Raw genomic sequence first — 11,058 nt, 5'->3', positions numbered from 1 at the left:
GCTGCTTCGGTTAGAAGTTATTTGAGATTTCCAAACAGTTTGAGGGACCAGAGCGTTTCTTAGATTTGCTGGGAAAGTGTACACAGAGGCAATCTGCTCCACTACGCACAGAAAAACACATTTACATTGGTACTAAAACAATGGCAGTGAACCAAAACAAGCTCCGATCTAAAGTTTGCGACATGCATACAGACCCAGCTGGCTTCAAACCTCAGTCACACCCCCACCTCAATTTTGCACCTTCCTCCCTAAACAAACAAGTGACCAATTCTGGATTATGTTAGAAGTTTAAATTCAGAAGCCGGAAGTAACGGCAAAAGTTTTCATCTTCAAGGTGGCATCTTTCGGTCCATCACTAAAGAATATTCTTACAGATAGTCATTAAAAAAACATTGAATCAACATCTGGCAGAAAGCAGAAATCCACAGGAATAGCTGCAGAATTGCACGACTGCTGGCCATTTTCTTCTGTTTAAGTATTTGACTTGGGGTGAGAAACTCTGCTGATATCTTCAGGCAGTGTCCATCTATTCTTCACTCCCGGTGGACGAGGACAAAGAGCCCCAGTAGAACGAGTACTGCATTCTTAAATTTTGGATAGTCATTGATCACGATGGTCACTAGACCAATGTAAGGTACAAACCCACGTGCTGGCCCCACAACACCATTCTTCTCTAACCACTGTCACCCCTGTTTGTAGAGGCCTCGGTCATCAACAGCATTGTTCTCACCTTTTGTCAGGAGTTTTATGTGTCCACTTTCCATCTCATGAATTTTCGGCGCCCTGCGTACTATTGGACTTTCTCGTCCTTCAATCCTGATAACCACAATTTCGCTAACTCGAATGAGATCTTCTACACGATTGGTCAGGAAGAGAAGGTCACCTCTGTGGAGGGCAGGTTCCATATTCCCACTGAGAACAACTACAATCGGGCTTTCACATTCTGTCAGAACCATAAATCCTTTCCAGATCATCAGGACAGAAGACACAATTAGACCAAAATTCAACACCTGAAAATACAACTGCTGCTTATTCATGTGCAAATTGGGAAAATCCATAAGACCATAAGACATAGGAGCGGAAGTAAGGCCATTCGGCCCATCGAGTCCACTCCACCATTCAATCATGGCTGATTTCAACTCCATTTACCCGCTCTCTCTCCATAGCCCTTAATTCCTCGAGAAATCAAGAATTTATCAACTTCTGTCTTAAAGACACTCAACGTCCCGGCCTCCACCGCCCTGTGTGGCAATGAATTCCACAGACCCACCACTCTCTGGCTGAAGAAATTTCTCCTCATCTCTGTTCTAAAGTGACTCCCTTTTATTCTAAGGCTGTGCCCCCGGGTCCTAGTCTCCCCTGCTAATGGAAACAACTTCCCTACGTCCACCCTATCTAAGCCATTCATTATCTTGTAAGTTTCTATTAGATCTCCCATCAACCTCCTAAACTCCAGTGTATATAATCCCAGGATCCTCAGACGTTCATCGTATGTTAGGCCTACCATTCCTGGGATCATCCGTGTGAATCTCCACTGGACCCGCTCCAGTGCCAGTATGTCCATCCTGAGGTGTGGGGCCCAAAATTGCTCACAGTATTCTAAATGGGGCCTAACTAATGCTTTATAAAGCTTCAGAAGTACATCCCTGCTTTTATATTCCAAGCCTCTTGAGATAAATGACAACATTGCATTTGCTTTCTTAATTACAGACTCAACCTGCAAGTTTACCTTTAGAGAATCCTGGACTAGGGCCCCCAAGTCCCTTTGCACTTCAGCATTATGAATTTTGTCACCGTTTAGAAAATAGTCCATGCCTTTATCATTTTTTCCAAAGTGCAAGACCTTGCACTTGCCCACGTTGAATTTCATCAGCCATTTCTTGGACCACTCTCCTAAACTGTCTAAATCTTTCTGCAGCCTCCCCACCTCTTCCATACTACCTGCCCCTCCACCTATCTTTGTATCATCGGCAAACGTAGCCAGAATGCCCCCAGTCCCGTCATCTAGATCGTTAATATATAAAGAGACCAACTGTGGCCCTAACACTGAACCTTGCGGGACACCACTCGTCACCGGTTGCCATTCCGAAAAAGAACCTTTTTTCCCAACTCTCTGCCTTCTGCCTGACAGCCAATCGTCAATCCATGTTAGTACCTTGCCTCGAATACCATGGGCCCTTATTTTACTCAGCAGTCTCCCGTGAGGCACCTTATCAAAGGCCTTTTGGAAGTCAAGATAGATAACATCCATTGGCTCTCCTTGGTCTAACCTATTTGTTATCTCTTCAAAGAACTCGAACAGGTTTGTCAGGCACGACCTCCCCTTACTAAATCCATGCTGACTTGTCCTAATCCGACCCTGCACTTCCAAGAATTTAGAAATCTCATCCTTAACAATGGATTCTAGAATCTTGCCAACAACCGAGGTTAGGCTAATTGGCCTATAATTTTCCATCTTTTTCCTTGTTCCCGTCTTGAACAGGGGGGTTACAACAGCGATTTTCCAATCCTCTGGGACTTTCCCTGACTCCAGTGACTTTTGAAAGATCATAACTAACGCCTCCACTATTTCTTCAGCTATCTCCTTTAGAACTCTAGGATGTAGTCCATCTGGGCCCGGAGATTTATCAATTTTTAGACCTCTTAGTTTCTCTAGCACTTTCTCCGTTGTGATGGCTACCATATTCAACTCTGCCCCCTGACTCTCCTGAATTGTTGGGATATTACTCATGTCTTCTACTGTGAAGACTGACGCAAAGTACTTATTTAGTTCCTCAGCTATTTCCTTGTCTCCCATCACTAGATTACCAGTGTCATTTTGGAGCGGCCCAATGTCTACTTTTGCCTCCCGTTTGTTTTTAATGTATTTAAATAAACTTTTACTAACATTCCTAATGTTACTGGCTAGCCTACCTTCATAACTGATCCTCTCTTTCCTTATTTCTCTCTTTGTTATCCTCTGTTTGTTTTTGTAGCCTTCCCAATCTTCTGACTTCCCACTACTCTTTGCCACATTATAGGCTTTCTCTTTTGCTTTGATGCATTCTCTAACTTCCTTTGTCAGCCATGGCTGTCTAATCCCCCCTCTGATAACCTTTCTTTTCTTCGGGATGAACCTCTGTACTGCGTCCTCAATTACTCCCAGAAACTCCTGCCATTGCTGTTCTACTGTCTTTCCCACTAGGCTCTGCTCCCATTCGATTTTCATCAGTTCCTCCCTCATGCCCCTGTAGTTACCTTTATTTAACTGTAACACCTTTACATCTGATTCTACCTTCTTTCTTTCAAATTGGAGATTGAATTCTACCATATTATGATCACTGCCTCCTAAGTGTTCCCTTACTTTAAGATCTTTAATCAAGTCTGGCTCATTACATAACACTAAGTCCAGAATGGCCTGTCCCCCCGTGGGCTCCATCACAAGCTGTTCCAAAAAGCCCTCCTGTAAACATTCAATGAATTCCCTTTCCTTGGGTCCACTGGCAGCATTATTTACCCAGTCCACCTGCATATTGCAAGGTCCCCCATGATCACTGTGACCTTGCCTTTCTGACATGCACTTTCTATTTTGTGGTGCATTTTGTGCCCCTGGTCCTGACCACTGTTAGGAGGCCTGTACATAACTCCCATTATGGTTTTTTTGCCTTTGTGGTTCCTCAACTCTACCCACACAGACTCCACATCATCTGACCCTATGTCGTTTAGTGCTATTGATTTAATTTCATTCCTAATTAACAAGGCAACCCCGCCCCCTCTGCCCACCTCTCTGTCTTTTCGATAGGTTGTGAATCCCTGGATGTTTAAATGCCAGTCCTGAACCCCCTGCAACCACGTCTCTGCGATGCCTACCACATCATACCTGCCAGTCACAATCTGGGCCACAAGCTCATCTACCTTGTTCCGTACACTGCGCGCATTTAAATATAGCACCTTTAATTCTCTATTGACCGTCCCTTTTTGTTTTCTTAGTGTGATGGACCTTGGTTTACTGAGCCTTTCCATACACTGTGTCATATTTTGTGGGATGGGGACTATCGTAACTTCTCCTGAGTTCTGTCTTTTCGTGCTTTTTTGTATTCCTAAGCAGCTACGCTTCCCACTGATTACTTCACCTCTTGGTTCCCTGACTTTCCCTTCCCCCCCAATCTCTAGTTTAAAGTCCTATTGACCACCCTATTTACTCTTTTCGCCAGAACATTGGTCCCAGCTCGGTTCAGGTGGAGACCATCCCAACGGTATAGGTCCCCCCTGTCCCAAAACTGATGTCAGTGTCCCATGAAAAGGAACACCTCTTTCCCACACCACTCTTTCAGCCACGTGTTAACTTCCCTTATTCTTGCCTCCCTATGCCAATTTGCACGTGGCTCGGGCAGTAATCCGGAGATTATGACCCTTGAGGACCTGTTTTTTAATTTGAATCCTAGCTCTTTATAATCTCTAAACAGGTCCTCTTTTCTAGACTTGCCTATGTTGTTGGTACCGACATGGACCACAACAACTGGATCCTCCCCCTCCCTCTCCAGTATCCTTTCAAGCTGGTCAGAGATGTCCCGCACCCTAGCACCAGGCAGGCAACATACCATGCGGGACTCTTTATCCTGCTCACAAAGGATACTATCTATCCCCCTGATAATAGAATCCCCTACAACTACAACTTGCCGCTTTACTCCCTCCCCTTGAATGGCCTGCTGAACCATGGTGCCTTGGTCAGCTGACTCATCCTTCCTGCAGCCCTGTTCGCCATCCACACAGGGAGCAAGTGCCTCATACCTGTTGGACAGGGTCAAGGGCTGAGGCTCCTGAGTTCCTGACTGCTGGTTCCCTTTACCTGCCTGACTTGCAGTCACACCCTGCTGCCCCTGGCCACTGGCAGGATTTAAACTACTTACTCTGACAGGTGTGACTGCCTCCTGAAACACAGTGTCCAGGTAAGTCTCCCCCTCCCGGATGTGCCTCAGTGTTTGAAGCTCAGACCCCAGCTCATCAACTCTGAGCTGGAGTTCTTCGATCAGCCAACACTTACTGCAGATGTGGTCGCTGCAGCTCGCAATGGGATCTGCCAGCTCCCACATCAAGCAGCTCAAGAACATCACCTGACCAGCCATCACTAATTAATTAATTAGTTTAATTTAAGTTTACGAGTTTAGCTGTGTTTTTTTTTAAATTTGGGGCAGATTTGCTATCAACCAATCAGATCACAGCTTCCCTCTGACGTCACTTTTGGAAAAAAAACTGGAAAACAGGAAGTTACCGTTAGGTTTTTATACTCACAGAGACTGCTCCTCCTCCTCCGAACGGCCCCCAAAATTAGGCCCGAAGAAAGAGAGAGAACAAAACAGTCGGGAAAAAGCACCTTCTCCCACTCTTCACCGAATTACCTCACTGCACCAAATTACCAAATTCTCACTCTGTCTGTGTCTCACTCACACAGGCTGTGTCTCCTTGACCTGCGCAATGCTTACTAATGTGCGCTTTCTGTCTGTCTTTTATACAGACTTTAGGATGACTCACACTAAAACTTCAAAGAGAAGAATACAATGTGTACCTTTGTGCCCCTTAACAGGCCTCAGGTGACTGCCAGATAACTGCCTCTCAGCAATTAGGGTGGGGGCAGCTTCAGCCAATCAGACACTAATCTACACTGCACTTTTAACTGAAAAACAACAAAATTAGATGAACCACTTACCTTTCCTGGTTACCTCACTGCACCAAATTACCAAATTCTCACTCTGTCTGTGTCTTACTCACTCAGGCTGTGTCTCCTTGACCAGCGCAATGCTTACTAAGTGCGCTTTCTGTCTGTCTTTTATACAGACTTTAGGATGACTCACACTAAAACATCAAAGAGAAGAATACAATGTGTACCTTTGTGCCCCTTAACAGGCCTCAGGTGACTGCCAGATAACTGCCGCTCAGCAATTAGGGTGGGGGCAGCTTCAGCCAATCAGACACTAATCTACACTGCACTTTTAACTGAAAAACAGCACAATTAGATGAACCACTTACCTTTCCTGATTACCTCACTGCACCAAATTACCAGCGGAAATCCAGCGAAATCGTCCCGCTGGCTCTTCATCTTCTGAAATCAGTATCAACGGAGGGGACCAAAAGGTCAAAACAATTAATTAAATAAAAACAACCCCCCCCCCCTCCGCTCCCCCTCCGACCTTGCGCAATGCCCCAATCGCCGGCGCTCGCCGGAATCCGCTTGGGGCGCGAGCTAACCACGGCGTTCCAACCAGGGCAGGTCTGGGCATGGCAGATAAATAGTGAGAAAGGTCAAAATTGAAATTAGAGAATCAGCTTGCAATTCACCCGGCCCACTCCCGATGGCGAGTTCCAGATCTCGCGCAAAGATGGCGAGCATATCATGAATCCTCATTTGCATTCAGTTGAATCTGATTAACGAGATTGAAGCCAAACACAGCGGCCTCCTGTAAATTGCCCATCTCCCCAGCGGGAAGTCACACGGGCATCGTTTAGTGCTCCTTTTCAAAAACATGTAGCTGGTCCAATGGTTGCTGAGGGGAACTGTGGAGGTGAGTAACCATTTCCATTTTCTGACATGCAGCTCAAGGGCACCGGAGTCCAAGGTTTTCAGGCATCGTTGGTCTTTTAATGAGATGACGGAGAGCATGTGCCACAGAAGACTCAATCTCGGGAGTCAGACAGTGCAGCACTTGTGCCACAACCTCACGGGCTTGGCACCCCTTGGAGGAAGAGGACACCTGCTACGATGACTGTGAAGGTCACTGCAGCCTTCAACCTTTATGCAACTGGTTCATTCCAGGGCTCGAGCGGGGCCCTGTGCGGTAATCTTCATCCCACAGGTATATCCAGGAGGTAACGGATGCCTTTATACTTGGGCATCAGACTTTATCGCCTACAATCTGGACCGGGCTCACCAAGATTCCCGGGCTGCAGGATTCTCCACCATCACCGGAATGCCCCAGGTCCAGGGTGCAACAGATGGCACACATGTTGCCCTCTGCGCACCAGGGCATCAGGGAGTGCCCTTCATTAACAGGAAGAGGTTCCATTCCCTGAATGTTCAAATTGTGTGCGACCACCACCTCCCAATCATGCACGTGTGTGCCTGCTACCCAGGGAGCATGCATGACAGCTACTTCCTGGGACACTCAAGAGATCCCTAGTCTCTTCACAGAGTTGGCTCTTAGTGAACAAGGGATACCCACTGAGGTCCTGGTTGATGATGCCAAGGTGGAGACCAGTTATCATGAGACCCATGCTGCCACTTGTGCGGATGTGGAGATGCCGGCGTTGGACTGGGGTGAGCACAGTAAGAAGTCTTACAACACCAGGTTAAAGTCCAACAGTTTGTTTCAAATCACTAGCTTTCGGAGCACTGCTCCTTCCTCAGGTGAATGAAGAGGTATGTTCCAGAAGCATATATATCGACAAAGTCAAAGAAGCAAGACAATGCTTTGAATGCGAACAGTTTCAGGTAATTAAGTCTTTACAGATCCAGAAATAGGGGTAACCCCAGGTTAAAGAGGTGTGAATTGTGTCAAGCCAGGACAGTTGGTAGGATTTCGCAAGGCCAGGCCAGATGGTGGGGGATGAATGTAATGAGACATGAATCTAAGGTCCCTGTTGAGGCCGTACCCATGTGTGCGGAACTTGGCTATAAGTTTCTGCTCGGTGATTCTGCGTTGTCGCGCGTCCTGAAGGCCGCCTTGGAGAACGCTTACCCGGAGATCAGAGGCTGAATGCCCTTGACTGCTGAAGTGTTGCCCGACTGGAAGGGAACATTCGTGCCTGGCGATTGTCGCACAATGTCCGTTCATCCATCGTCGCAGCGTCTGCATGGTCTCGCCAATGTACCACGCCTCGGGACATCCTTTCCTGCAGCGTATGAGGTAGACAATGTTGGCCGAGTCGCACGAGTATGTACCGGGTGCCTGGTGGGTGGTGTTCTCACGTGTAATAGTGGTATCCATGTCGATGATCTGGCACGTCTTGCAGAGATTGCCATGGCAGGGCTGTGTGGTGTCATGGTCGCTGTTCTGAAGGCTGCGTACTTTGCTGCAAACAATGGTTTGTTTGAGGTTGCGCGGTTGTTTGAAGGCAAGTAGTGGGGGTATGGGGGTGACCTTGGCAAGATGTTCATCTTCATCAATGACGTGTTGCAGGCTGCAAAGAAAATGTTGTAGTTTCTCTGCTCCGGGGAAGTGGATGACGAAGGGTATTCTGTCGGTTGTGTCCCGTGTTTGTCTTCTGAGGAGGTGGGTGCGTTTCTTTGCTGTGGCGCGTTGGAACTGTCGATCGATGAGTCGAGCGGCATATCCCATTCGTACAAGGGCATCTTTCAGCGTCTGTAGATGTCTGTTATGTTCCTCCTTGTCTGAGCAGATCCTGTGTATACGGGGGGCTTGTCCATAGGGGATGGCTTCTTTAATGTGTTTAGGGTGGAAGCTGGAGAAGTGGAGCATCGTGAGGTTATCCGTGGGCTTGCGGTAAACCGACAGAGTACCCTTCGATTTATCGGTGTCACAGGCATGATGTGCCACCCTGTTCCATCTGCTGCCCTTGAAATGCGCCAGTGTCAGGAGCGGGTGGATTCAGAAGAACTAGAAACCGTCGTCGTCTCATTGGTGGAAGGCCCGGGGTTGGCCTCCAGCGCTTCCTCCTCCCTGACGGTGCCCGTTGGGGCTCCAGAGGCCTCTGAGGCATTTTGCCAGTCCTCGCGGCTCCGCATTGTCTGCACCATAGTGTCAATGCCTTCAGCGATGCTCCTCAGTGACTGGGCCATGCCCTGCCTCGCAAATGCCCACCTGCGTAAGGGGCACGTATCTCAGTGACTGAGACATTGTGTCGAGGCGCTCAGCTATGGTTGTAACTGACTGAGCCATACCTATGACACCACCACTCAAGACGCGGACGTCATGCTCCAGCTTTTCCACTGGGGTCGCCACCCTAGCAGTGTTGGCTTCGGTTCCACATACTGCCCGTGTCATCTCCTGCGGCCAAACGGTAACCAGATGGAACAGCACTCGTGGGTGTCTCCAAGGGGATCAGAGGCCCCCAGATGCATGCCCATTGGGCAGGGTGGTGCCCTGGCACTGCTGGTGCCACATGGGTAGCCTGGCAGTGCCAGCCTGGCACCTTGGCAGTGCCACCTGGGTGTCAGCCTGGCACTGCCAAGGTGCCCAAGTGGCACTGCCAACTGGAATGGTCACTGCCAGAGTGCCAGGTTGGCACTGCCAAGCTTACATTTATTATGCACGCATGATCGGACCAGCGTTGCCAATGTGGGTGTTCTTGTTTATTTAAATCTTCCCTTTTCTTCTGCTCTCCTGAACACCTAAAATTCTTATATTGCCAGTCTCTCTCTCTACATCGTTCTTAACTTCATAAGCCTTTCACAAACCTTTGTTTTTTTATGTTCTAAGAGGAAAGGGTGCAACGAGATGTCACAACGGGCTCAGTAATATCATGGTTTTATAGATTAGGTCCGAGTGTGATTCTGTTGGAGTAAGATTAAAAGATTTTTTTTCTGGGTCGGTAATTCCCCTTTCCAGGAGCCTCACTTCAGAATCTGACCCTTTATCTGTTCATGTGATACTTGAAAGTGTACATTATTTAAAATTGAGAGTTCTCCTCTCATTTGGTAGAAAGAGAAACTCTAAATGTGGGGCACGATTTACTGGCCTCGCCGCGCTCGACTTGGTGTGCGAGAGACATATTGTGAGGTTCGCGATGCTCAACTGAACCTCGGGAGACATTGCAATGGCTCATTTAAATATCGTTTGCTGGATTCTCTGGGCTCCCAGGCACTAACAGCCTTCCCAGCGAGGCCTTGACCGGTCACCATTTAGTGCTGGTCCACACAGACGTGGGCCAGGCGGAACGGCACCTGCAGGGTCTCCCAGACCATTGGAGACCCCGGATGGTCAGGGACAGCGCAGGGTGGTGCTCTGGCTCTCCCTCTGGCACCCGGGCATCTTGGCATTGCCAGTCTTGCACCTTGGCCACTGACACCCTGGTACTGCCAGGGTGCCTGGCTGGCACAGACAAGCAAGGAGGGGCACAGCCCAGGTAGCACTGCCAAAAGTAAGGGCCTGAGGGGGCCATGACCGTGAAAGTGGGGATGAGAGGGGGGATATGAAGGGCGGGTATGAAGGGGCCTCATAAAGGTTAGGGTGGGGCTCTTGAAAGGCGGGCCTGAAAGGGGATGGGGATACTGAAAAGGGCGGACCCTCAGTGACCTCATAGTGGGGTGCCTGCACTTGGGGGCAGGCGGGGGGGGGGGTAATTTCCACATGTGCAGGAGATGCCATTGTCTGTGGGTGGGGGGCATGGGGGACCAAGTTCATTTAGAGATCAGGGCACCCTTTCAAAATGGTGGCCCGATCTCTGAGGCGAGTCTCGCTGGGCGAGTTCAGCTCCCCATTGCTGAAAACATTTCTAAGCATGTGATGGACCTGGAGAAACTCCCCAAGGCCCAACTAAATGACGTGTGGGTGAATACCGGTGTGCTAGCACGGTAGCACAGTGGTTAGCACTGTTGTTTCACAGCTCCAGGGTCCCGGGTTCGATTCCCGGCTTGGGTCACTGTCTGTGCGGAGTCTGCATGTTCTCCCCGTTTCTGCGTGGGTTTGCTCCGGCTGCTCCGGTTTCCTCCCACAAGTCCCGAAAGACGTGCTGTTAGGTAATTTTGACATTCTAAATTCTCCCTTTGTGTACCCGAACAGGCGCCGGAATGTGGTGACTAGGGGATTTTCACAGGAACTTCATTGCAGTGTTAATGTAAGCCTACTTGTAACAATAAAGAACATTCTTTAAAAAGCCAGCCGGAAATACCTCACCAAACTCACCCAAAATGGCACTTGGAAATTGTTTGGGTTGAATTCTGCCATGATGAATTCAGGCGGGTGAAGCAAATCCAATACTGGACATGAGGTGGAATTGAGTGTATAATTTGTGAATCTGTGCTCCCAATGTGGAACCTCACATGCCAGGAGGTGCTCATGGGGAATCTGGCCAAGGCGCCAGCAGGATTTTCCATTTAAAAATAAAGACCTCTGCGCCTGAATT

At 48.5% G+C, this 11,058-nt stretch overlaps 1 pseudogene; it reads right to left on the bottom strand.

The window, feature by feature from the left end:
• Positions 1-533: 533 nt before the first annotated feature.
• On the bottom strand, positions 534-1,037 carry LOC140387253 (signal peptidase complex catalytic subunit SEC11A pseudogene; annotated as a pseudogene).
• Between the last annotated feature and the right edge of the window lie 10,021 nt (positions 1,038-11,058).

This window comes from Scyliorhinus torazame, chromosome 12 (assembly GCF_047496885.1).
Source record: "Scyliorhinus torazame isolate Kashiwa2021f chromosome 12, sScyTor2.1, whole genome shotgun sequence".
Taxonomy (NCBI): domain Eukaryota; kingdom Metazoa; phylum Chordata; class Chondrichthyes; order Carcharhiniformes; family Scyliorhinidae; genus Scyliorhinus; species Scyliorhinus torazame.
Note: the sequence above shows the minus strand (reverse complement) of the source record. Positions and strands in the feature narration are given on the sequence as shown.